The sequence below is a fragment of the Sorex araneus genome, chromosome 2, assembly GCF_027595985.1.
Source record: "Sorex araneus isolate mSorAra2 chromosome 2, mSorAra2.pri, whole genome shotgun sequence".
Lineage (NCBI taxonomy): Eukaryota > Metazoa > Chordata > Mammalia > Eulipotyphla > Soricidae > Sorex > Sorex araneus.
In genome coordinates, this window is record NC_073303.1 from 74,782,426 (window position 1) to 74,808,499 (window position 26,074).

The window sequence follows — 26,074 nt, forward strand, 5'->3', positions numbered from 1 at the left end:
GCAGCACCCACCTGCTGGTCATCAGTGTGGAGGTATCAGTGGCTCAACAAAAGCTCTCAGTTTTCTGAAGAAAGGATCCCAAATTACACTTCTCTCCTCTTTCACTCTTTTTTTTTTTAGCTTTTTGGGTCACACCCAGCAATGTACAGGGGTTACTCCTGGCTCATGAGCTTAGGAATTACTCCTGGCGGTGCTCAGAGGACCATATGGGATGCTGGGAATTGAACCCGGGTCAGTCGCGTGCAAGGCAAATGCCCTACTTGCTGTGCTATCACTCCAGCCCCTCTTTCACTCTTTCTTCAAACCTTACTTTTCAGGGACAGAGGAGCACACCTGGCAGTTCTCAGGAGTTTCTCCTGGCTCTGTGCTGGGGCACCATGCCATACCAGGGGTTGAACCGGGCCCATCTGCATGCAAAGCATATGCTTCAGCCAGTTGAACTTTCTCTCTGACCTCAAATTAAGCACTTTAAGGTGAGTAATTGGGGTAGTGCGTTCACTGTGTTGTGTGACCACATCAGTGCATGCCAGAACCTCGTCATCCCAAACAGAAACTGCATCCCCACAAAGGGTCCAGGCCCAGTCTCCCCAGCCCTCACCCATAGAAACCACTATTCTACTTTCTATTTCTACGAACTCTAGATTTGAGACACTATTACATAAAGAGCGCTATGGAACAGATGAACACCTGTATAGGACATATAATATATAAGGTTTTTTTTTTTTTTTTTTTGCTTAACATGCATGTGAGGCTCACCCATTTAATTGCTCATATCGCTGCGTTAGTCCTCCTTAGGGCTGGACACTGTTTCAGGACCAGGCCATACCGCACTGTTGAGCCTTTCATCTACTCAGGAGCACTGGGGTCACTTCTACCCTTTGATGCTCGTGAATCCCTCGGCTATGAACATTTGTGTCCAAGCGTCTGTTCGAGTTCCTGTTTTCAATCCTTTTGGGTGTATATCCAGGAGTGGATTGCTGAGTCATAGGGTAACACCCATATGCAACCATTTGTTTGTTTGTTTGGGACACTCCCAGAAGCGCTGGGGGATCTTGTAGCAGAGGAATCGAACCTGGGTCTCCATGCAAAGCATGGACTCCAGCCCTTAGAGCTATCTCTCTGCTCTAATTTTTTTTTTTTTTTGGAGGACACGGGAGATAACTACTGCCAGAGTCTTTTCTTCAATGCAGCACCACAAGGTTGCATTTCCACCATCGACGTATAAAACCCCCATTTCTCCACATCCTCACCTACACTTCCCCCACCTTGTCCTTTATCGCGTGGGTGTGAAATGATCTCACTTTGCGGTTTGGCTTTGCATTTCCCTCAAGACTGTTGGGCATTCTTTTCATTCCTGCCACCTTGCTGAACCAGCGGCAGGGCTTGATTGAGTGCCTGGCCTGAGATTACAGAAAAATGCACCGAAAAGAGAATGCTGCTCTCCTTTTGGCTTGCCCTTCATTGTGGGCTGGTGAGGAAGGACGGACTTAACCCCGTCCTCCTGTTGTGCTTCGACCTGTGCCGAAGGCACCGGCGTCTGCCCTCCGCAGAACAGGGAACCGAGTCCTGAGTCACTAAAAAGGCGAGAGAGGATGAGAACTGACATTGAAAGCAGATTACAGGGTTCCAGCACCGACTCTCCCTCATCCACCGACCTTGGGCTGAATGAGTCAGTGTCTCTGCACCTCCCTGCCCTGTCTGAGGCTGAGCTTAAGAATAGTAACTGCCTCACAGGGTTGTTGAGAAGATTAGATGAATTACTACATGAAAGCGGGCGCTCAGTGATATTATTATCCTCGCCCTCCTGTGTTTGGGTTTCCACGGCACAAGAGCTTTCAAGCTCATGTTTGTCCTGTGTCCTCCGAGCGCTTTATGGCCCAGGTTCCATTTGAACTCCATCAGGATGTTCCTTTCTGGTGTTTGTCTGTAGCACTTGTCAGGGCCAAGGGAGTGTGGGCTCATTCAATATCCCAGCCAAGCTTTGATAAAGCTCTTTGGAAATTGATCGTCAGAACACAGGGCTCGGAGCACAGAAGGGAAGAAGTGGGATTCGAAAAGCCACTCTCGTCTCCCCCCAGACCGCAGCTGCCTGGGCATTGTGGGCAGAAAGGAAAATCTGCTGCTTCTTGGTTTCCCACACAGTCCTGAATCCTGCCCGCGGCCCTCACAGGACCACAAGCCACTGGGCATGTGGCTTGGCTGACCTCACCCCTACACTCCAAGAAATCCTTCTAGGGAAATTCATCTTCATCCTATCCTTTTTTTTTCCTTTTTCGATTCTTTTGTGTTTGTTTTTTGTTTGCTTTTGGGTCACACCTCGTGGTGCTCAGAACTTACTCTTGGCTCTGTACTCAGGGAGCACTTCCGGCTGGACTTGGGGGGAACCAGAGTGGGTGCTGGGTGTCGAGCCTGGGTTGGCCGTGTGTCAGGCCAGCACCTTATTGGCTGTATTCTGACCATCTTCATCTTTCCTAAGGACAGACACACCTACTCTTCCTTCAGCTCCCTCCATGCCCTTCCCTGCTCATTTGGGGTCTTTCTCGGGGCGTGGGGTTTAGGTCACAGTAGATGGTGTTCAGGGGCTATTCCTCTCTGTGCTCAGCATTGATTCCTGCCGTGCTCAAGGGACCTTATGTGTGCCGGGAATCAAAAATGCAAGGCAAGCGTCTCACCTCCTGTGCTTTCTCTCCAGCCCTCCCGTCACAGTGTTTGCAGTCTTGGTAGAGGCGGCAGCAGCACAGAGGGCTGGAGCCATACCGAGAAAGGATTAGCACTGTCCATGGGCCAGGAGGACACGAAAATCTGTAAAGCATTCCATATTTTTTTAAAGAGAGAGAGAGAGAGAGAGAGAGAGAGAGAGAGAGAGAGAGAGAGAGAGAGAGAGAGAAATGCTAGACCAGAAAACTGACCAAGGAACAAGAAAAAAGACATTTTTACTTCTCCATTATTCATTTTATAGTCTTTGCCTAGCAGACTGTCTTAGATGGTGGCAAGCTTAGACGGGAAGAAGAATGGGGGTACTCGATGGAGAGTGAAGAGTTTCCCCAGAGCACGCACGCACACACACACACATACAGAGTCACTCACACCATTCATCACCAATCTGGTCCAAGGGGCACATCTGGGGTGCTCAGAGGAACCATCCGCCATGCACAGCAGGCAGGACAGGTCAACCACTACGGGATAATCCTCTTGGGCAACAGCAGGATCTCCAGGGCCTGAAAACGAGGACACATATCCAAGCCCTGGGCCCACTGGGTAGTGCCCTCATTCGTATTGTGGGTGAGAGGAATGCATTTGGGCATCAGCATGGTATCACTTTGACAGATTCCATGAGATCTTTTGTTTTGGTGGGGGGGTCTGGGTAAGGAGCACACCTGGTGGTGCTCAGGATCAGGTCCAGGCTCCTGTGCTCAGGGGACCCTAGATGTTGCCAAAATTTGAACCTGGGTCCAAAGCATGCAAGGCAACAAGACAAGTGCCTTCCCTGCCTTACTAGCTCTTCAGTTTTTCATTAAATCAATTTTTTAATAATTAAAAAAAAATTGGGGGGAAGGAAAAAATAATTAAAAGATTTTAATCGCCACGAGTTACAGAGTTACAAAGTTATTCATTATTAACTTTCAGTCATACACTGTTCCAATAGCAATTTATTCACTAGTGTCCACTTACCTACACCGATGGCCCCAGTTTTCCTCTTGTCCCCCAGCCTGCCCTTAGAGCAGGCACTTTCCCCCTCCATCATTATCCTAGTGTCCCCTTCCCTAGCTTATTCCCCCCTTGCCTTCCAACCCGCCCCACAATCCAGTGCAAGCTTCCTGCTGAAGAACAGTTCTCCTGTCTTCTTTTTTTTTTCTTTTTGGGTCACACCCGGCGATTCACAGGGGTTACTCCTGGCTCCGCACTCAGGAATTGTCCTTGGCAGTGCTCAGGGGACCATATGAGATGCTGGGAATTGAACTTGGGACAGCCGCATGCAAAGCAAATGCCCTACCCACTGTGCAATTTATTGCTCCAGCCCTCCTGACTTCATTTTTATAGCCTTTAGAGCTTCATGATTCCCTTACAAAGTATTGGAATATAGCTCTAAACATTTTAGGATAACATTGGTTTGTCCTTCCTCCCTTGCCACAGGGAGCTTAGGTTTAAGCGCTCTGGAGACACTCCCGCTCTGGAGACACTTCCGTTCCTCTGTTTATCCATAAACTCCTCTCTGTGCTCTTCTCCCTAACCAGTTAATCACCTTTTTCCCTAATCAGATTCTGTTAACTTGTAAGATCAGATCCTTCTGGGACATTGAACTTGTATTGTAAGTTAAATATTGCTTTTCTCTCTTTTGCATAGTTTACCTTAAAGCAATGTCCTTTCTGTATGGACACAGGAAGACAGTTAATATTATGCTCTTGTAACTTGGGAGTTGATTGACTCCGAATAATATTTATTCCTGGGTATCTGCTTTCTCAATTCAGTTTTCCTTAGCTCCTAGCACCCCAAAAGCAGGGTCCCGACGAAGGACTGAATAGACTCAGAGCAAGCTGTGAGCTACCCTGGCATTGAAATGGGCCAGGCCAAAGCACCACAATACTCAACTATAAGCTGAGAGCATGATCATGGACAAATGCTGTCATGATCCAAAAGTAACAATGAGACTAGGACCCTGATGGGTTAAGAAGATTAACCTGACCTGAGGACTATGGTCTGGAATGTATAGTGAGATGTCCTCAGGAAGAACCAAACTTTAAGTTTAGATATATCTCTTACCGTGCTCATACAGAATGACATTGCTAGAAATATTAGAAGTAGATTTACTACAACCATTTAAGTGGATTACTAGCTGAGGAAAGAAGAAAGTGATACACCCTTGTTTGGATCCCACCCTTGAGCAGATCTCCTACAATCTGCAATTGATATCAACCAGCCTGGCCCTAGTTCCTTCCTTTGCCTGCCCATCACCATGGACCTCCCCGGGGTGGGGGAAGTGGCGTGAGATTACTGAACATGGGCAGTGGGAGAGAGATAGAACGCCGCTGCCCCTTTTGTGAATACACAACAAAGTTTCTTTATATCCCACATATGAGAGAAGCCATTCTGTGTCTGTCCCTCTCTCTCCAAATCACTCAGCATGATACTCTCCAGATCCATGAGATATTTAAGCAAACTCCTCCAATGACTGACCCCAAAGATGATTGCCTTCAATGGCAAACTCTTAGAAATTCTGCTTCCGAGGACCTTCTAGGACAGACCCCAGAAGTGCTTGAGACTTTCATATGTACTCTCAGAGGAATTACGGAACTTCTTTCCAGGCTACCCAGCAGTAAATACCAGTCATCAATGTGGTAAATCAGGGATGAGGGGTTTGGGGAACCCATGCATCTTTTGCTTTCAAATTCAAGCTCCTCTGCTAGGTCTCATCTCAAGCTACTTATTAGTTTAGACTTAGAGGATCTAGCCTGTTGATTGCTTCTTTCTTACTGCTGTCTGTCAAGTTACTGGTAACATATGGTCCCCCAATTTTTGCCAAGAGTGATCCCTGAGCACAGAGTCAGGAGTATAAGCCCTGAGCACCACTAGAAAGTCAGCTATGCTTCCCCTCAAAAAACAGAAACAATACTGTCAAGAATCTATGGGATAAGTTGCAGCACAGAGTCATGAATATCCCCCGAGCACCACCAGCTATGGGCCGACACACAACCACCAAGAGGAAGGAGGTTGAGGGAATTACGCAAGGTGAAGTGACCTAGCAGTACCATTTTTTTTGTATCATATGCAAAGAATATGAGGACATTAGTGGGGGGATAAGGAGGTAGACTGGAAGTAACATAAGAACATTGGTAAAAAATTTTGGACACTGGTGGTGATGAGGTTTGGTAGCTGTGTACATCAAAATCAGAAGCTTTAACACTATTGCAAACCTGTGACCTAAGCCATATTTTAAATTAGTAAAAATTAATTAATAGACAATCTAAATTTTAAAAGTAGCATTAACAAGAAAAAGACATTAATCCTTAAGCCCTAGTTACGTCAGTATTTATTGTAGTATTAATAGTAGCTAAAATACTGAACTAGCCAAAGTGCCCATTGATATATAATTGAATAAAAAGCATGTGTTTTCTTTTTTTCTTTTTTTTTAAAAGGGAGTGATCAGAGAACACAGGAAGTAAGGTCAAAGGTAAGGCTTGGTATACAGCTGTGTTTGCCCTACTCTAGTTCAAATCCTCAGCATCAAGAATGATTCCCTGAGTCAAGAGTAATTCATAAGCATGGAGTCATGAATATCCTCTGAGTACCACCAGATATGGCCCAACACAAAACCACCAAGAGGAAAGAGGTTGTGGGAATTATACAAAGTGAAGTAAGTCATTAAGAAAAAGATAAGAATTGTGTGAGTTTGCCTATGTGAATAACATAAAGATATAAAATTGGCGAGCAGATAAAACAAAATAAAAAGAAACATCACGGTAGGAGAAACAGAATAGGAATTAGGTGCTTGCCTTGCATGGAGCCAAACCCAATTCCATCTCTAGTAGCACACATGGTCCCCTGGGCCCCACAAGGAGTGATCCCTGAGGACAGATTCAGGAATAACCCCCGAGCACTGCTGGGTATGGTCTGATCCCTCACCCCCCAAGATAAATCAGTAGGCACTGACAAGAGAACTAAGATTTTCTCAGGAGAAGGGGGTGTAAGCAAAAAGGAAATCCTCACTGATAATTGTTGATATGATGTTGAAAGGTGTAGAAGAAAATACTATTTTGGAAACATGGGTGTGGAGTGGTTGGGCCACACCCAGTAGTTCTCAGGGGACCACATGCAGTGCCAGGGATTGAAGGGGGATCAGCTGCATGCAAAATAAGCACCTTAACCTTTGTACTATCTCCTCCCCCACTTTTTTTTTAGAGATTCACACTTAAGCCTTTAGAGCGAACTATTATATCAGTGAGTCACTTTAATGTTTTAAAATTGTGTTGCCAACAATGGAACTCAGCACCTTATATGTACAAGACATATACTCTATCATTGAGTCCATTACTTTGAATACCCTGTTAGCTCCTGGGCTGGAGCGATAGCACAGCGGGTAGGGTGTTTGCCTTGCACGAGGCTGACCCGGGTTTGATTCCTCTGTCCCTCTCATAGAGCCCAGCAAGCTACCGAGAGTATCCAGCCCCCATGGCAGAGCCTGGCAAGCTACCCATGGCATATTCGATATGCCAAAAACAGTAACAACAAGTCTCACAATGGAGACGTTACTGGTGCTTGCTCGAGCAAATCGATGAACAATGGGACAACAGTGCTACAACAGTGCTACAGTGCTACCCTGGTAGAGAGATACTGGATAGTTAGAGAGCTACATAGCTGGAAGAGTAAGTGTGGATGGGTAGATAGATAGTTAGGTGGATAAATATGGAAATAAAATCATTAAGACAAAAAATGTTGTTCTAGGCAGTGAGTATATGGCTATTATTGTGCAATCTTTTTTCAACATTTTGCATGCTAAACATTTTTTCCTAAAATAAGGGTGGTGAAAACTTGCAAAAATAATTTAATGGAAGAGCAAGAGCTATTGCTCCGTGGACTGGAGCATATGCTTTGCATGCAATGGGTCCTGGCACCACATGGGCCCTTACACTGCCAGGAGTGATCCAAAAACAAACAAAATTCAATGGAGCAGATTATAGTTCTGCCAATATTGTGGGAGTGATAAGGGGAAAGAGTGTACGGTCCTTAACATCAGCATGTCCTGGTGACCCTGAGTCTCCTTTTCGCCAAACCACCACAGAGCTCGTCTGCCACTTCCATAAGATATTATGACCACACTGAGCTAATTTATTTGTTTGGGTTTTGTTTTTGTATTTGGGGCCACTCCTACTTCTGGAGTACAGGCCTTACTTCTGGAGTACAGAATACTCAGGGATCATTCCTAATTGGGCTTGGGGGACCATCTGGGGTGCTGGGGATTTATTCTGGTTTGAGTTCATGCAAAGCAAGCCCCCTAACTACTGTACTATCTCTTTGGCCCTGAGTTGATTTCTTTGTTTGGTTTTAGTTTTGGGTTTGGGGTCATATACAGTGGTACTGGGTTTATTTCTGGCTCTGTGCTCAGGGATTACCTTTTGGTAGGGTTTGGGGGATCATATGGGGTACTGGGGATTGAACTAGAGTCAGTTGGTTGCAAGGCAAGAACCATAACCCCTGTTCTATCCTCTCAATCTCCTAGAAGAATATTTTTGGGGGAGATACACCCGGTGGTGCTCGGGACTTACTCCTAGCTCAGAAATCATTTCTGGGGGGGTATTAGGGACCCAAGATAGAACCATGGTGGGTCATGTGTAAGGCAAGTGCCTTACCCCTGTACTATATTTCCAGCCCTGAAGTGATTTTTGAAAATTGTCTTTGAGGGCAAGCTTCGTGTGCAGAAGAGACACTATTTGTGGTTGCCTGTTAGAAGTAATGTTCAATTTAAGTAATACACTGAAAAGAACCCCTGATTTTCTTTAAGCTTTTAAGTTCAACTGACAACTCTCATTATTTTATTTATAAATCTAGTAAATTTTAACCATCACTTTTTAAGGGGCTTTTTACATTTTGTTAATTAAATCCCTTATGCATTTTAAAGTGGATTTATAAATTTAATATATTTGGTTTTATTTATAAGCACTTCAAATACCTAACAATTGGAACATTCCTAAATACTAAAACAATTCTAATAAGTGTAATAAATTAAACTTAAAAACATAGTGCATCTCAAGTTCTCATAAACATTCCAATATTGTTTACAAACCTAGTAAAATTGCAAATCTAAACAATTACTCAATTGCACATTTTAAATTGGATCATAAGGGTAATATATGAGATTCTTTAATGCCAATTCCTCTTAAACATTACAAACATTCGAAATGCCCAATATACACAAAGTGTTACAAAACCTAATAGAAAAGTATTAATCCTGAATTTGAACCCTCCCCAAGGTCAAAAGACGTACTTGTGGAAGGAACAGTAAATTTGAACTGAGCAAGTTGTAATTCCATCTCAAGGCTGGGGGAAGACAGCTGTTGCTCTCCTCGCCCAGAGACAAATTCCGCACTGCTTCTGGGTTCTTCTCAGGCTGATCAAATAATCCAAACAGCATCAGAAGGGCTGGCAGAGGAAAAAAAGAACAATTTTATAAGGTACATAGGGCGGGAAAGGCAAGAGCTTCAAAAACTATTATGCAGGTCCTGCTATCATCTGGTGAGATAAAGTGTTTTTATGGAGGGTTTCTTTTTGCTTTGGGGTCACACCCAGAAGTGGTGGAGGTACTCCCAGCTCTGAGCTTGTGGGCCATTCCCAGTGGTTCTTGGGAAACCCTTTGGTGCTGGGAATGAAACCGAGGTCAGCTGTATGCAAGGCAATTGCCATAACCCCGGTCTCTCTGTCTCTCTGTCTCTGTCTTTGTCTCTCTCTCTGTCTGTCTCTTTCTCTCTCTTTTTTGTCACCATATAATTACAAAGTTATTTATGACTGGGTTTCAGGCATACTATGTTTCAACACTGATCCCTTTACCAGTGTTCACTTCCCTCCACCAAGCCCCCAACCCTGTTTGTCTCCCACCCATAGATCTGCTTCTAAGACAGTTACTTTCTCTTTTTCCATTTTTCCCTTCCCTTCCCTTCCCTTCCCTTCCCTTCCCTTCCCTTCCCTTCCCTTCCCTTCCCTTCCCTTCCCTTCCCTTCCCTTCCCTTCCCTTCCCTTTTCTTTGTCTTATTTCTTCTCTTTTCTTCTCTTCTTTTCTCTTGTCTTGTCTTTAATTTTTTCCTTTCTTTTTAAAAAATATGTCTTGCACTGTGGTTTCCAGTACTATTGCTGATAGGGTTCATACATGACACTACCCCGTTTCAGCACCACGTCCTCCTTCTGGTTCAACTCTTCCTTCCCCCATAGATATTGCCTCCTCTCTGTCCAGCCCCCTCCAGTGGCATGTTTCCTACTGAATTATCAGGTCTCATCCTCTCTGTTTCCATTGTCTTTGGCTATTTGTTCTCCCACCATTATGTTCCTTTTCATCCTGTGTAGGAAAGAGGTCACTCTGGGTCACTTTCTCCATCTGACTAACTTCACTCAGCATAATACTCTCCAGGACTCTCCATGTAGCAGCAAATTTCATGACTTTTTCTTTTCTTTTTTTTTCTTTTTTTTTGCTTTTTGGGTCACACCCGGCGATGCACAGGGGTCACTCCTGGCTCTTCACTCAGGAATTACTCCTGGCGGTGCTCAGGGGACCATATGGGATGCTGGGATTCGAACCCGGGTCGGCCACATGCAAGGTTAACGCCCTACCCACTGTGCTATCACTCCAGCCCCGACTTTATCTTTTCTTATGGCTGAGTAGTATTCCATTGTGTATATGTGCCATAGCTTCAAAGCTGAGTGGTGGGGGGTGGGGAAGGGACTCCCCATTATTAGGAGGGGGTTGAGCACACCTTCACTCTGGCCAGAAAAACAACTTCCTAGAGAGGATGCATTCATGGAAGACCCCACCTTTCCATGATTCCCCTGAGAGACTTTCTTCTAGGTAGGAGTAACTCTGCCTCAGCTGGGGAAAGGCAGAGGGATTAAGGGCAGGGCACGAGCTTCTTAGCTCACAGGACCTGCCGCCCTGGGCAGTAGCCCCGAAGAACTCGAAGAACTCGATCTCAGAGTCTTGAGGGGGGAGAGGGACGGAGGGAGTCTGTTTGCAAACGAAGCTGTGAGTGCCAGGCCACATTTGCCTTGTGACTTGTGACTGGTGCAGGCAAGTTGAACCCCTCCCTGTAATAGGCACACCTCACCCACAGAGCGGGTTGGGGTTCAAGGTACCTATTGCTTGCGGCTTCACACTGATCTACCCAATTTTGTCGAGAATGCCTAAGATTCTCATTTTTCCTTCCTGAGTAGTAGGTCCCCGACTCTTTTTTTTTTTTTGAGGGGAGGCTTTTTGGGTCACACACAGCGATGCACAGGGGTTCCTCCTGGCTCTGCACTCAGGAATTACTCCTAGCGGTGCTCAGGGGACCCTATGGGATGCTGGGAATCAAAGGCTGTGTGCAAGGCAAGCGCCCTACCCACTGTGCTATCGCTCCAGCCCCAAGGTACCCAACTCTTAAAGCTTGGTATTAGTACAGTATTGGTGATGCTGGAGGCAGATGGGGGGATTGAGCCTCAACCAGCAGAGTTACATAACAAGCCTGGGAGGGGGTACAGGGGGTACCCAGGTCCCCCAAACCTGTCTTAGCTGTGGCCACCTCTCCAGACTTTATCAAGGGACCACATAATCCAAGTCTATTCTTTCCTGAGTTCCCCCGCCTCCACACACACTTTTTTCCCCGACTATGGGAATATTTTCATGGTGTAAAGATAAGTATATCATTTTTCTTGGGGATGGAGAGATGGTACAAGGGGAAAAGCACTGGCCTTGCATCTCGCTAGCCCAGGTTCAAGTCCCTAGCATCCCACATAGTCCCCAGAGCACTGTCAATGTCACCTTGAGCAAGAGTCAGAAATAGTCCTTGAGCACCACAGGGCGCTGCCCAAATGCCTCCAAAAAGAAAATCACTTTTCTTAAGATCCTTGTTGCAGGTAGAAAAGGGTCCCTCGTATATTTGTCTGCAACATCTTATTAAAACAGAATTGGAGCTGGTCAGATGGCTCACCAATATTTCAGACCTAATCTAACTGCACTTTCATTTTATATAGAAAGTGGATTTTTTTTTTTTTGTCGAGGGAGGGTTTGGGCCACACTGCATGCATGGTGCTCTAGTGCCAGAGAGAGAAAGCCTAGTGCAAGGAGCAAGGCAAGAGCCTTAACCCCTGTCCTATCTCTTCGACTCTTAGAAGACTTTCCTGAGAGAAGGGGTGGGCAGGAAGGAGACCACACTAGGTGGTTCTCAGGGCTTACTCCAGGCTCTGTGCTCAGCAATCACTCCTGGTGGTGCTCGAGAGACCATATATGGTACTGGGATCAAACCCACATTGACCATACGCAAGTCTAACATTTATCCGATGTTCTATGTTTCCACCCCAGAAGCAGATATTTAAGCTGTTCAATTTGATGTTTGCAGATCAGGACCAGTAACACAAGTGTTTTCTATTCTTTTGCTCTTAAACTTTATCCCACTCTCCTTTTGAGTATAAAATCCTGTCTTTTTGTTTGTTTGTTTTTGTGCCACTCCTGGTAGATCCTTTCTACTTGCTCAGTAGGATTAATGAATCACTTAGTTTAGCCAATCAAATATCAGTATTTATTTGGCTGGATCTCAACTCTGAGCAGTCTGGCGGTAAAGGATCTTAAGCAACGTAGCCGAGTTCTCCATCTCTTGCCGTTCCTGAGAACCACAACTGCTTCACTCACCTTGCCGGCTGTGTTACGGACCTTTTCTGCAGACCATGAGTAAGTTCCCGGGCAATTCAACTCAGCTTGAGCTTGTTTTGCTTCGGATCTAAATGTCTTCTTGGTCAGGGTGTCGTGGGTCAGTGTGGAGCAAGAAGAGAGTAATACCCAGCTTTGAGGTCCTGCACCCTGGTCTAGCCTACAGTTCCAGCCTGGAATCCTCGCCCCACTGGCAGCCAGAAACCTCCACTTAATGAACTTGGCCAGTTTAGTCCCCACTGGGGGTTGCTGGGGGTACTGGCTGGAGTGTGGATTTAATTTAGAGACCAAAATGGGTTTGGGTTGGACAGAGTTTCATGAAGAAGGGCCTATGTCTAGGGTTAGGAACAGAATGCTAAGGATTAGACTGAATCTTCTTTAGCCCGTAGTGACATAAACCTGAACCCTTGGTTTGGTCTCAGATCCCATGGAGGATACAGTTGGTGGCAGACACAATTCTCCCTTTGTTCGGAATCAGTGTCCGTTCTCAGAGGTCTGCTCTGTTAACATGCCCCAGTTGCGAGCATGTGGGTTATGGCTGAGGTCTATAGTTCAGTTTCTTTGTAGATGTGTACACAGAGTAAAATTAAGGACACTTAAGGATTTTTTTTTTCCTGAGGGATTTCAAAGATTAAAAATACGGGATTCTTTATGTCCAAAGGGTAGAGATATACCTAAGAAGTGTAATCTGTAGAACTCTAGAAAAAGAAAAGAGCTAGTCTTTTAGGTAAAAAGTTACCTATAACTATGATGAGAAACTTTCCAGTAAGGCAAGATCTTTAAGAAGTGTTTCTGTGGACCCAGGGACATAGCTCCAAGGATGGGGAGCACAAGCTCTGCTTTGAGTTTCACCCTTGGTAGCTGCATGATTCCCCAGCATCTTTGTGACTGACTGTCTTACCCTATCCTTCCCCCTTCCCCCAACTACCCCCCCAACTCATTGTTAAATTTTTTTTAAAAAATAACAAATTTGTTATTTTTTATTTATAACAAATTTTTTAAATTTGTTATTTTAAAAAATAACAAAATGTTGTTATTTTGCTCTGTCTTCTTTGAAGGCTACTCCCAGTGGGGCCCAGATTCTCAGGCAGAATCTGGCTTTTCCCACATGCAAAGCATGGACTCCAGCCCTGAGAGCTCTCCCCCGAGTGCTCCAGCTTTCAATTCTGTCTAAATGATGATTTCACTCTGAAGCCCACCAAGCCAGTGGCCTCTTAGATGCCCCACATAGACCCACAGGCCTCAGATAGACCCACAGTACTAAAGATATCCTAATAAATGGCTTCCAGGAATCCCCTTACACAGGGGGAAATTCAAATGGAAGACAGAATGTAGCCCAGTGGTTGACGTTTGGAATTCCTAGTACTGAAATGCCTTTCCACCCCTGCCCCCAGCCCCCAGGAAGAAAACTGGATGCAAAATATTGCTAGATTCTGCTAGAGATACTAGAAGTCCACGCTAGATTGTAAACATTGGGGGTGGGGGTGACCCCCTACCCTCTGGCCACTGGCAGTGCTTGAGGCCACCAGAACTCTACCTAGTGATGCTGGGGGGAGGGGGGTAGCAAGCCTCATTCTACAGAGATTTGGGGGGGAGTCCGAGGTGGGGGCTTGGGCCACACCCAGAGGTGTTCAGGGATAATTCCTGGCTCTGAGTTTAGGAGTGACCCTTGGTGGTGTTCAGGGGACCCTGTGCAGTGCCAGGTAGCCTGCAAGGCAAGAGCCTTATCCCCTATACAAACTCTCCCCGGCTAGATGAGTTTCTGGGGAGATGGTAGAAGTAGCTCCTTCATTAAAGTCTGTGCTCTAAAATCTCTGCCTGTCTAACTCAGAAAAGAAAGAAAATGGGATTCAGTCATCCCTTCTTCCCGCAGTTCAGATACTTTGCTTTCCCAGGACGGCTATTGCCTGCTGGCTTTTTTCTTCTCTGGCCTAAGAACACGGCTTTGTAACTCTCAGATTGGGAGCACCACACTGACCATCCATTTTGCTTCCTCTTCCGAAAAGAATGCCTCTTTAAAATGCATTTATTTCTCCCAAGACATGTTTTATTTTATATTGGTTGGGGAAGGGTTTGGGCCAATTTGGCGCTGGTGCTTGGGGCACCACACGCAGGACCTGGAATGGACCTAGGGTCAATCCTGTGCAAGGCAAGCCTCTAAAAGCGACGGTTAGTTCTCCATCCCTGTGAGTTTCTAAGGAGTTTGGGTGCTCGGGACACAAGTGTTTGGTCAAGAACCCATTCCTCTGGCTGGCCCACAGAGACAAACAGATACCACAGGACGGGGGTATGGGGAAATAGGAACAGGGCCCCAGGCTAGTTGGTAATCAAGTGACCATTTATTTCATTCTCATCCTCATCCTTACAGCTTCATTCTCCCGCTTCTCTATTACAGCGTAGTTATTCCTTCTCCAGCATAGTTATATCCAGTGTCAATATTTCATCCCCATTTACAGCATTGTTATTTCTCCCTTCTTCCAATGTAATTCAATTTCTCCCCTTACAACATAGTTATATAGAAATCATGAAGGGTGGGAGTACACATAGGTGGGGTTGAACATTGTCATAACAACAAACAGATGTAAAACCACTCCTTCAGGGGAAGTTCTAGGAGATTAACTCAAGGACAAAATCCCATCTGTGGGTTCAGCACTCAAGATTACTAGGAGATGTGCTCAAGGGTGGGATTCCATCTAGGGTGTGTTGCTTTATCCATTCCTCAGCTAATCACTGTCAATTCCGTTGCTCATCGATTTGTTCGAGCGGACACCAGTAACATCTCTCATTGAGAGACTTATTGTTACTGTTTTTGGCATATCCAATATGCATGGGTAGCTTGCCAGGCTTGCCGTGCGGGCTTGATACTCTCAGGTAGCTTGCTAGGCTCTCCGAGACGGGCAGAGGAATCAACTCAGGTGAGAGGGGCAGAGGAATCAACTCAGGTCTGCCACGTGAAAGGCGAATGCCCAACCGTTGTGCTATCCTCCAGTAATCCATTTAAACAATCAGAATTTATTTTTTTTTTTTGCTTTTTGGGTCACACCCAGCAATGCACAGGGGTTACTCCTGGCTCTGCACTCAGGAATCACTCCAGGTGGTGCTCAGGGAATCATGGGATACTGGGAATCGAACCTGGGTCGGCCGTGTGCAAGGCAAATGACCTACTCCCTGTGCTATGTCTCCAGCCCCGTGAATTTACTTCTAATATTTCTAGTCATTTTGTATGAACGCAGTAAGAGATATATTAAGCTTAAAGATTGGCTCTTCCTAGGGACATCTCACTATATATCCCAGACTACAGTTCTCAGGCCAGCAAAGTTCTTATTCAGTCACTTCTGGGTCATTACAGAGTTTGTTCCATGACTGCGCTCTTAACTTATGCTTATGGTGCTTAGCGTGTTTCCTTTTGACGCCAGGGTAGCTTACAGCTTGCTATGGATCTATTCTTGTCCCTCCCTCACTGGGACACCCCTTTTGGGTGTTAGGAGTAAGGGAAACTGTGGGGTTAAAGTCAAATAAATATGATGGATGCCAGGAGTAAATATTATTTGGAATTAACTCCCATGTTACAAAATCATAGCATCAACTGTCTTCCTGTGATCATACAAAAAGGACATTGATAACCATGCAAAGGATATAAAGAAAAGAGAGAAAGGCAATATAGGATCATTAGTGCCTGATAGAATTGGGTGTGCCTCAGGGGCACTGTTGTGGGAGTAACCCAATAAACCTAAGCTCCCTGCTGGAGGACCAAGGACAAACCAATGCTATGCAACACATCCCCACAAGACACTTAGGAGGGTTTTTTGATTTGCTTTCACTGTTTGGGGGGGGGGGTCACACCCAGCTCTGTTTGGGTGGCAGAGGGGGGCAATATATGATATTGGGCTTGAACCAGGAGTTCCTGCATGCAAAGCATGTGTTTCATGGTTCCTGTACCATCTCCCTTCCTGACTTAATTTTTCCAAAGTATTCCCCCCCTCCCCACCCCAATTCCTTCTCGAAGCTAAATACCCAGAGAGAAAGAACATTCCAACATAATTGGATGAATGTGTTAGTTCCTTGACCTAATTTAGGTTATAGTCTATTTGAGGACTGCTCCTTGTTTATAAATTTTCATCTGTACTGGACCAGTGATGTAGCTTCACAAACTATTATGAGTCCTCCCATGTTCACAATCCCAGAGCCTCCCTTTTTCAGCTCAAATGCTTCCATACCTCTGTAAATAATACAGAGTTCTTCATGACATTCACTTCCTTCGGGGTGCCTTTATGATGGTGGCTTTTCTACCTCCATCTTTTGGTGATGGTTAAGTACCAAATTTAGAGGAGTTTCTCATCAGTTTAAGAGCAGGAAACAATTTGTAAATTCTTCAAAGTCCCCAATAGAGGTTCAGATGTAACTCAGAGGCAGAGCACTTGCTTTGAAACTGGGAGGCCTTGGGTTCAATTCCTGACACTACAATAAATGACAAAAAGCCCACCCTCATTGTTCCATTATAAGAGTCCATTATAATTGTGAGTCTTAGATTGCTCCTGACTTGGGCCTAACGTTTTTCTTTTTTGCTGCTCCTCCCTGTTCTGGTCTGAGGGGTTTGGTCCCCTCTGGCCTTACCCAGGGGACCTGTATGATACCAGGCATTGAACTTGAGCCCTGCATGCAATGATGTATCCAATCACTTGACCTATACCTCTGGCCAGTGGTTAAAATTTTTTAATAAAGGTCCAGAGAACTAAGTGGGCTTAAGTGTGTGCCGAGCACATGGGTTGATCCTGGTACCATGTTCCCTGAGCACTGGGAATCCCTGCACTGCAGGCCCTGAGGCCTTGCATCAAACTGCTGATTAGCTGAGATCAGAGTTGTCTGGGGCCTCATGAGAGCAGTTTGGAATTAACATCACCCCTACCCATCCCTCCTTTTTAAAATAGGACTAAAAAGCTGGGAAGAGGGCTTTCAAGGACTGGGGCTAGCTAGTGCACCCGTGTTGCGGCTCAGTCCCCTGCACCCCTGCATTTCATGATCCTCTGAGCATTTCTGGGGAGGGAGGCTCCAGCACCCCTGAACATGGTCCAAAAGGAAAAGACAATTCAATCAAAACTAAGATCTGTTTTGTGTCACGAATATATGATCATGTTTGCCTCCAGCTGGTATTATGAAAACTATCTGGGAGTTGACTTAATATTGAAGTACTTAAAATAATTGCATTGTGCTAAAACATTCACATTTTTATAAATCTACCTCAAGTAATTTTTATTAGGGGTCCCACCAGTGGTGCTTAGTGGGGTCCTGTGGTGCCTGGGACAGAACTTGGGACTGCACGTGTGCCATATCCTCTAGTTTTAAGTTAATGTGATTTCGGAGAATTATTCGTGTGTATGTGTGTGGGGTTGGGGGAGACGGTATTGTTTTTACTTCAATGCCTGGAACTGAACCAAGGCATATTCAAGGCAAGTATTCGATATAACAGAGTCCCATCTGCAACAACAAAAAAGCTAGTTTAAAGTCAGTTTAAGAAAACACAAAGTGGGCAGGAGAGATGTATAGGGTATTTAAGGACCTTGCCTTACATACCAGCCAGGCTACCCGGGTTCAATCCCCAGCACTGCCAGGAGTGATCCATGAACAATGCTGAGTGTGCCCCCCCCAAAAAAGCAATAACTTCCTGTCCCGTCCCCAAATTGCAGCGCTAACAGACTCACAAGTTGATTCTACCTGGATTTATTAATCAAATAAGCTCCTGCCGCTATGGGGTTGGCGGGGACTGGGGGGTGCGGGGAGAGGATGTGTTCATAAGAAAACCAGTTACAAATGCAACATGTAAAGTGGTACAAATGGACATATTTGGTTTTACACCAAAAGGGGCTTATGCCTGTCAGACTCAGGGGGCCAAATACAGTACTGAGGTTTGAACCCAGGTCAGATGCATGCAAGTCAAGAACCCCGCCCCCATGCCAGCCCCCTTAGTGACAGTCATCATCATCACCATCATCATCATCATAATGTTCTGTTTATGCTGTGAACCACAGTTTTCAGGCAGAGCGTGGGAGAGGCAGCCTCGACCGGGGACCAAGGCACAGACGTGCACCTCCTGATCCAGCACGACAACACCAACGTCTTCCTGCAGGTGGAGGAGCCCAGCACGGTGCTGGAGGTGAAACGCATGCTCCAGGGCATTCTACAGCAGTCTGTTGAGAAGCAGCAGCTGTACAAAGAAGGCCAGCTCCTGGAGGACAGCAAGACCATGAAGGAGTATGACATCATTCATCCAAAGGCGATGCCACAGTGCCCCATGGTGCTGAGGCTGGTCTTCCAGGAAGATGACACCCAGGCCCCGGGCCCCGACCCATCTGCAGCCCAAGACACTGCCGCAGGACTCTGACAACTGCCCTGGAATCAGTTGTGTCTCTGTTTACCCCCGGTGTTTCACATCCCACAATAAAAAAATGATTTAAAATATGCCTGAAAAAAAAAGTTTCTGGTTTTTCAATTGTTGTGAACAAATTTATTTTCAGCTTCTTACAGAGGACTGAAAGTTTAGGGTCTTTTGTCAACCTCACAGCTGTGCTTTTCAACCTTCAAGTGTCTGTGCTAGCACCAGGGGCTGAAGCCACTCATCTGAAAACAGTGAGTGTTCCAGAGTTCACTATTTCTTGGTTTTTGCTGAAAATTAAGGTTTCTTTCTCTTTTTTCCTTTTCTGTTTTGAGTCACACCCAGCAGTGCTCAGGGCTCTATATTCAGGAATCACTCAGCAAGATTCAAAGGACCATGTATAGTGCCAGGATCAAACCCAGGTCAGTTGCTTGCAAGACAAGTGTCCTACCCACTGTGCTATTTCCCTGGCTCCATGGAAATTAAAAGATTTATTAAAGATAAAGAATTCTAATTTGGACAATTAAAAAAGTCAAGTGAGCAGTTAAAACAACCAGAAATCTGGGAGTAAGAACGAGGGTGGGCTGCGAGTGAGTACAGCCCACGGGGGCACTTGCCTTGCATGCTGCTGACTCAGGATCAATTCCTGGCACCACATACTGTTCCCTGAGCTCTACCAGGAGTGATCCCTGAGTGTAGAGCCAAGAGTGAACCCTGAGCACTGCCAGTATGGCCCCCAAAACAAACAAAAAGCCCACAAAAACCAGTAAAGAGGGAAACATCATTAAAACTTTAAAACTCAGTTAAAAGTCAAACCTAATTTTCTCTTATCTGCTAAATGGACAGTTACTCTCCATGTCATGGACTGCTTGAAAATCATGACATTATGTGTCAGCTCATAACTTATATGCTTATTGTCTTGGTTTTGTGTTTTTATGTTTAGACACTCCTAGCAGGGGACCATTTAGTGCTGGGGATTAAATTGCCAGCCTCCTGCCTTCAAAGCATACTTTTAGCCTGTTGGGCTATCTTTGGTCCTATGTATGCAAAGATCTTTTGGGGTGTGTGTGTGTTTGGCCACATCTGTCTATGAACAGAGGGCCATATGGGAATCGAACCCATGCCTCTAGCATGCAAAGCTTCTTGAACTTTATTTCCTACCTATGTTTCATGTCTTCATCAGATTCTTCATGATTTAATTTAGCAAAGTCTTGATTTTAAAGGATAAGTATTTTTTTAAACTGAGTTTTAGGTTTTCTTTGGCTATTGAGGTATGTTCAATGATCTCTACAAAAAGAATTGCAGGATTTTTGCTTCTATATGTAACTCTTGCTTTCTCATGGAACATGTCAGATGAGGTTGTCAGTACAGTGAGTCAACTCTGGGGCTCTTCACTCCACACTTGTTCAATCCCACCTGGGAGTTCACAATAATCCTTACCTCTGATCTGCTCATTTACTCAAGTAACTGCTTCACAAAACCAGACAATGACCAGAGCTGCTTCATAAGAAACTAGCAATTACCTCTTTTTGGTTTTGCAGATGGTCTTGAGCATTAGCCAGGATATTTATGGCAGCATGAAAAGATGGCAGAACTAGCGAGGGCTAAGTTTTGCTTGCAGGCATTCAAATATGTCTACATGTGATTTTTATATCATCCATTATCACTTTAATTAAATGGCCAATTAAATATTATTTCATAATTATAGGGACCAGATCAATAGTACAGTGGGTTGGGCATTTGCCTTGCATGCAGTCAACCCCGGTTTGATTTCTGGCACCCCATGTGGTCCCTGAGCTCCAGCAGGAGTGATCCCTGAGCACAGAGCCAGGAGTAATCTCAGAGCACAGCTAGGTATGCCCCCTCCAAAAGTGTTCTTTCATAGTTATATGTCATATTTTGGTCCAATGCCCAAAATAGATATTTTTGACTGCCCAAAATCAAATCCCTAATGAAGTCTTTCTTCTGACATTTAACTGTATTTTAACAAAACTCCTAGAACTTGCAAAAAAAATTATTCTGTCTTCCTGTCCCACCCTCCTCCCCACTTGGGGGCATAGTTAGCAGCATTTAGGGCTGGCCTTTGGCTCTGCTCTGGGGTTACTCCCGGCCGAGCTCGAGGATCATATGCTGTGCCAGGGAACGAACCAGATTTGATCACATTCAAGAAAAGTGCCTTAACCCTGTACGGTCCTTCCAGCCCAGTGTTTTTTTTTTTCTTTTATGAAATGAATGTCAAGGGCACTGGGGGTGTTGGTGGCTAAAGGACTGTCTCAGTGAGAGCCTGCAGGTTCACTATCCCTGGTACTGCGCATGTGCCAGGCATGGTCCTGGCCGTCCCACTGTTTAACCCGGCAGCTCGGTCTGCGGTCTCCAGTACCCCGAGCTGTTTCCGGCTGCCCCTGCCAGCTGTGCTTGAACACGGCAGTAAGGGAGGGTGAGGAGTGAGTGTGGCCCCCACTGAGCATGTGTACGAGTACCAGCGACCTAGGGAGTCCTGTGCCTAACTATGCTCAAACACAAGTTGAGGGGTGAAATCCCAGCGTTCCCACAGCTCCCTGGGTGAGCACTGTCACAAGAGCGTTTGTGGGAACCCTGTCATCGAAACAACCGAGGGAAGGGGTCAGGCAAGGTGTCAAAGTTCATGGTATCTTTTTTGTGTGTGTGTTTGAAGTTAATTTTTTTAAAATTGTATTTTATTTTTATAAAGTAGTTCACAATATTTGGTTACATTTAATATTTGAACACCAATCCCACCACCATTACACCTTTCCACCATCATATATTTGATGTTTCTATCGTGAATCTCAACGCTGCCCCCAAAGCAGAGCTGAAATAATTTATTTTGTACTGTTTGTATGAATAAAACCACTAAAAATGCTCCAAAATTTTTTCCTTAGGGGAGAGTGTGAAGATTGTTGTATTTCACCCAGGAGCCATTAAGCCCTTCTATAAGATATTACTAATATGTTGTTAAAGGTTGAGACTTGTGTGCTTATATATATATATACATATATATAATATATATGTACACATATATATATGTAAAAACATATTGCCCTCTAAGATTCGTTGCCTTCTACTTTAAACCCCATCAAATTTGATGCACTACTCCTGGAGAATGAGTGATGTGAGATATGAGATGTCCAGGAATAGGTTCATTCATGGGTGAGGTCCGTCCGAGAGTGTGGAGAGCAGCCGTGAGCATGGCGGCGGTTGAGTTCTGGAGGTTTTCAGCTGCCAGGCCTGGGTCTCTTGAGGTGGGGAGGGCCCTCACCCGCCTCCCTCCAGGGTGCCCTGAATAAAACAGCCTGGTGTGGGGTCCAGCAGCAAATTCATGGTATCTTGAGTGACACGGAAAGCTTGTTAACAGCAGTACAAAATCTCTGTATTTGTATGGTTATTAGCCGAGGTGTTCTAGACAGAGAATATTCCCAGAAGTCTCTGTCCTGCCACAATGTGATTAGGTGGAATATGACCCTGAAATGCTGTTACATAAATAACTTAATTTTCTTTATAAATTGTGTTATTGGGAACTCTCATCAGATTGCTAACCAGGGCTTGCCTAAGGCTTTGTTCATTTTGGGCAAGTGTGTTTCCTACAAACGTGATTTATCTTCAAGGAGACGTGAGGACTTCAAAAGTGCTCTAGAACACAAGTTTCTCTTACCTTTTTTTTTTTTTTTTAGTTTCTCTTAACTTTGGGATCACAAAACTGAGCTGTACTTAAGACTTTTACTTAGACTCCAGCGGTAAATTGGTTGCCCTGCACCACATATGGGCTTCTGAGCACAGGGCCAAGAGTCATTCCCAAGCACAGACCAGTGTGACTCAAAAACAAAAGAAAGAGAGAAAGAGAAGGAGGAAGGGAGGAAGGAAGGAAGGAAGGAAGGAAGGAAGGAAGGAAGGAAGGAAGGAAGGAAGGAAGGAAGGAAGGAAAAGAAAGAATGAAAAAGAAAAGAAGGACCATCTTAAAAAACATGAACCAGAAGTACTAAATAGCTGTGGCCATGGCACAGGCTCAGTGAAACCCCTTCAGAGCGATAACCGCACGTGGCTCTGCCCCCATTAGCTCTGACACTGTGTTCTGTCAGAGATCTGTACCAAGTTGTGAAAGGATCTCGGAAAGCTCTAGATCCTGTGCTCACGTTTAGAGTCACGGTGACTCCATTCCTTCTCTAAAAGTCAGAACCCTGAACATGTAAGGCTTCCTTGCTTCCTGGGGACACTGCTTTTCTGGCAGCGGAGGAACCAGCACCCCCAGAGTGCCCATTGATCAGCCCCCTTTCTGCTCTGCCATCACCCTTTCCGTTTTATTTCTTGGTCAAAGAGAGAAAGTGGTGGTGTTAGAGTTTCTATCACTTCTCTTTTATCTTAATGCAAAAATAACTCCGGTGCCATCTGAGAGAAGGGCATCTGCTTGGCATCTTTTGTCTCCCGACTTGGCCCAAGAACTTCCTCCAATATGCCAGCTTCTTGACTTGTGGAATTCAGATGGGCTCTCAGCACATTTCAAATGTTGGCATTTACGGACCTTTGGGATAGTGTATGAATATTCATGCAGAGGAATGTGAACCCTTGGATATGAAGTTTATTAAATATGTTCATCCGTTGTTTAAAAAAAAAGCTTTATTGAACATCATTTACATGTGATTCAAAGCATCTGGTGCAGTGGCATTTAATATATTCACAGTTGTGCAACCATCATCAACTTTTGAACATTTTCATCCGTCTAAAGCAAAACCCCAAACCCTTAAGCCCTCTCCCTTCCTCATCATCTACCCTAAGCAACTATTGATCTGCGTTCTGTTTCTACAGATTTGTCTATTTAGGACATACACTATAAATGGAATAATCCAAGATGCCATGCTGTGTTACTGGTGTCTTTCACTTCATTTTCTTCCTTTCTTTTCTGGGGAAGGGATGACAGGGCACACCAGAGGTACTCAGGGCTACTCCTCTCTCGGTGCTTGTGAGTCGCTCCCCGTGGTTCTCAAGGGAGCATGTGTTGGAGTTGGCTGCCTGAAAGCAAGCACTTTACCCCATTTCCTTTTTTTTTTTTTATGTGCCTGTGAAGTTTTTGGAGCTTTTGGCATGGAATGGCCTGGTCACGAGGTAGTTGTATGTGCAACTCGGGAGCTGCCAGGCTCTCACTATTCCCAGCGGCCATGAGTGAGTGCCCTGTACTTCACATCCTTCCCACACACAGTTTACAAATCACTACTTCCCGTCTAGTGGTTGTGATATGTGACATCATCATGCATTTCCATATCTTTATAAACTAATGAACATCTTTTCATGGGCCTATTGGCTATTTGTCAATCTGCGGAGAAATGCCTAAATGACTTTAAAGTTGGGCTGTTGGGTTTTCTGCATGTGTACTATCGAGACACGGTTTCTTTTCCTTTTCTACTTTTTGCTTGTTTGGGGGCCACGCTGGTGGTACATAAGGGATACTCCTGGATCAGTGTCCAGGGCTCATTCTTAAGGTCATAGGTGAGGCCATGGATGGAACCTGGGCCTCCTGCATGCAAAGTCTATGCCCCAGCTTCCTGAACGATCCCTCTGATCCCCAAGAAATACTTTTTTTGGGGGGAGTGTGGGAGCAGGGGATGTTGCAGAGATTCTGGATCCTGTCCAGCATGTGCCTGACCCAGGCTTGATTCCCGGAACCACATGGTACCCTGGAGCACCACCGAGTACAGCCCTGGAACACCCCCCCCCATACTGCCAGGGCTCCTGGGTAATCACAAGTGTTGCGCTCCTGGGCCCTTAGTTAGACCTGCCAGTGTGGTTGGCTGAGAATCACTGGAGCCTCCTGAATATCCAAAAAACCCAAGCATTTTCTCAACATGAATTCTGTAATAAACACAGAGCGACACACTTAGAGGAAATAGAAAAATGAATAAAAGAATCTTCCCGTGTCCAGTTGCTTGCATCAGTAGTGTTCACTTTGTTTTATTTTTAGGGGACTGCATCTGGCAGTGCTCCTGGGCCTACTCTGGGCACTAGACCAGGGGATGGTTAAAAAAAAAGTGCTGGGTGGACCTTGCAGTGGATTGAACCCGGATTCCTGTGTAAAGCATGTCCTCGGCCCGTTAGTGAACTTCAGCTGCTCAGCAGGTGGTATGACTGAGAGGGATATGGCAGAGTCCTGAGGCCACTGAGAGTCCAGTGAAGGGAAGGAGAATGCACCGCACTTTAGGAGGTGGGACTGCAAATCTGGGACCCTGTGGAGGAATAGGAATTGAAGGCAAAGGGAGCTGAGTGAACTTGAGAGCCACAGTTCCAAGACAAATGACCTGGCCAGTGCTCAGGATCAGTAGAAAGCTAGTGAGTCTAGGAAAGCATTGGATTCAAGGTAGAAGGGATGGGACAGTAGGATGTGTACACATGAGCTGACACAGTGAAATACTGACAAGATAAAGTTACCAAACAACAATAAGAAGAAGCTTTGCATCTGAGAGTGCTAAGTTCCTGGCAGAGGTAGGATGCTTGCCTTGCATGCAGCCAACCCAGGTTAAATTCCTGGCACCACATATGCTCCTCTGAGCACCATGCTAAGAGTGATCCCTGAGCATAGAGCCAGGAGTAAATCCTAAGAACTCCCGAGTGTGGCACGAAAACTAAACAAAACAACAAAACCAATAAAAACAATAAACAAGGGAGGGGAGAAAAAACAAAACCAAAATATGCCCAAAACATCAGCAACAACCTCACAAGAGCAGGTCTCTCGTGTACCAGCCGGAGCATCGTGCCTGCTTCTGGACAACCCAGCATCCCATTTCACACTAGCAGCGCGGGTCCACAGCTCCCCGAAGCCCCTTTGAACTTGTCTGAACCCTCCTCAGTGAGCTCGGTCCCAAAGCCGCGGCTTCCCAGCAGGCCGAGCTCTCCGTGGTTTCTCATCACTCTTCAGGTCATCTAAGACTCTTGGGAAGAGTCCTGCTGGCACCCCTCCCTGCCCACCGCAGGCCCTTCGGAGAGCTGATGCCAACTGGGTAAGCTCCTTCCTTTGCTTTGGCAGGCAGACAAATGCACAATGCAATAGCTCATGTGCCCTGAACACCTACCAGGTGCCAAGTACTCCGGGGGAGGAGGAGAGCTGAGAGTGCACCTTGGTCTAGGGGCGTACCCCATCCAACTGTGAGGCATTCCGGGATGGCTCGGAATGGGACTCTCCCTCCTTCCCTTCAGTTCTGAGGCACATGAATGGAGTCACGGAGAGAAGGTCACGGAGTTTTCTTTGAAGTGGCTTCTCATGAGCGTTCCAAGGACTCCCTGGGAAAGTGCCGAATCTCTTCATGGGCTGCTCACAGGCT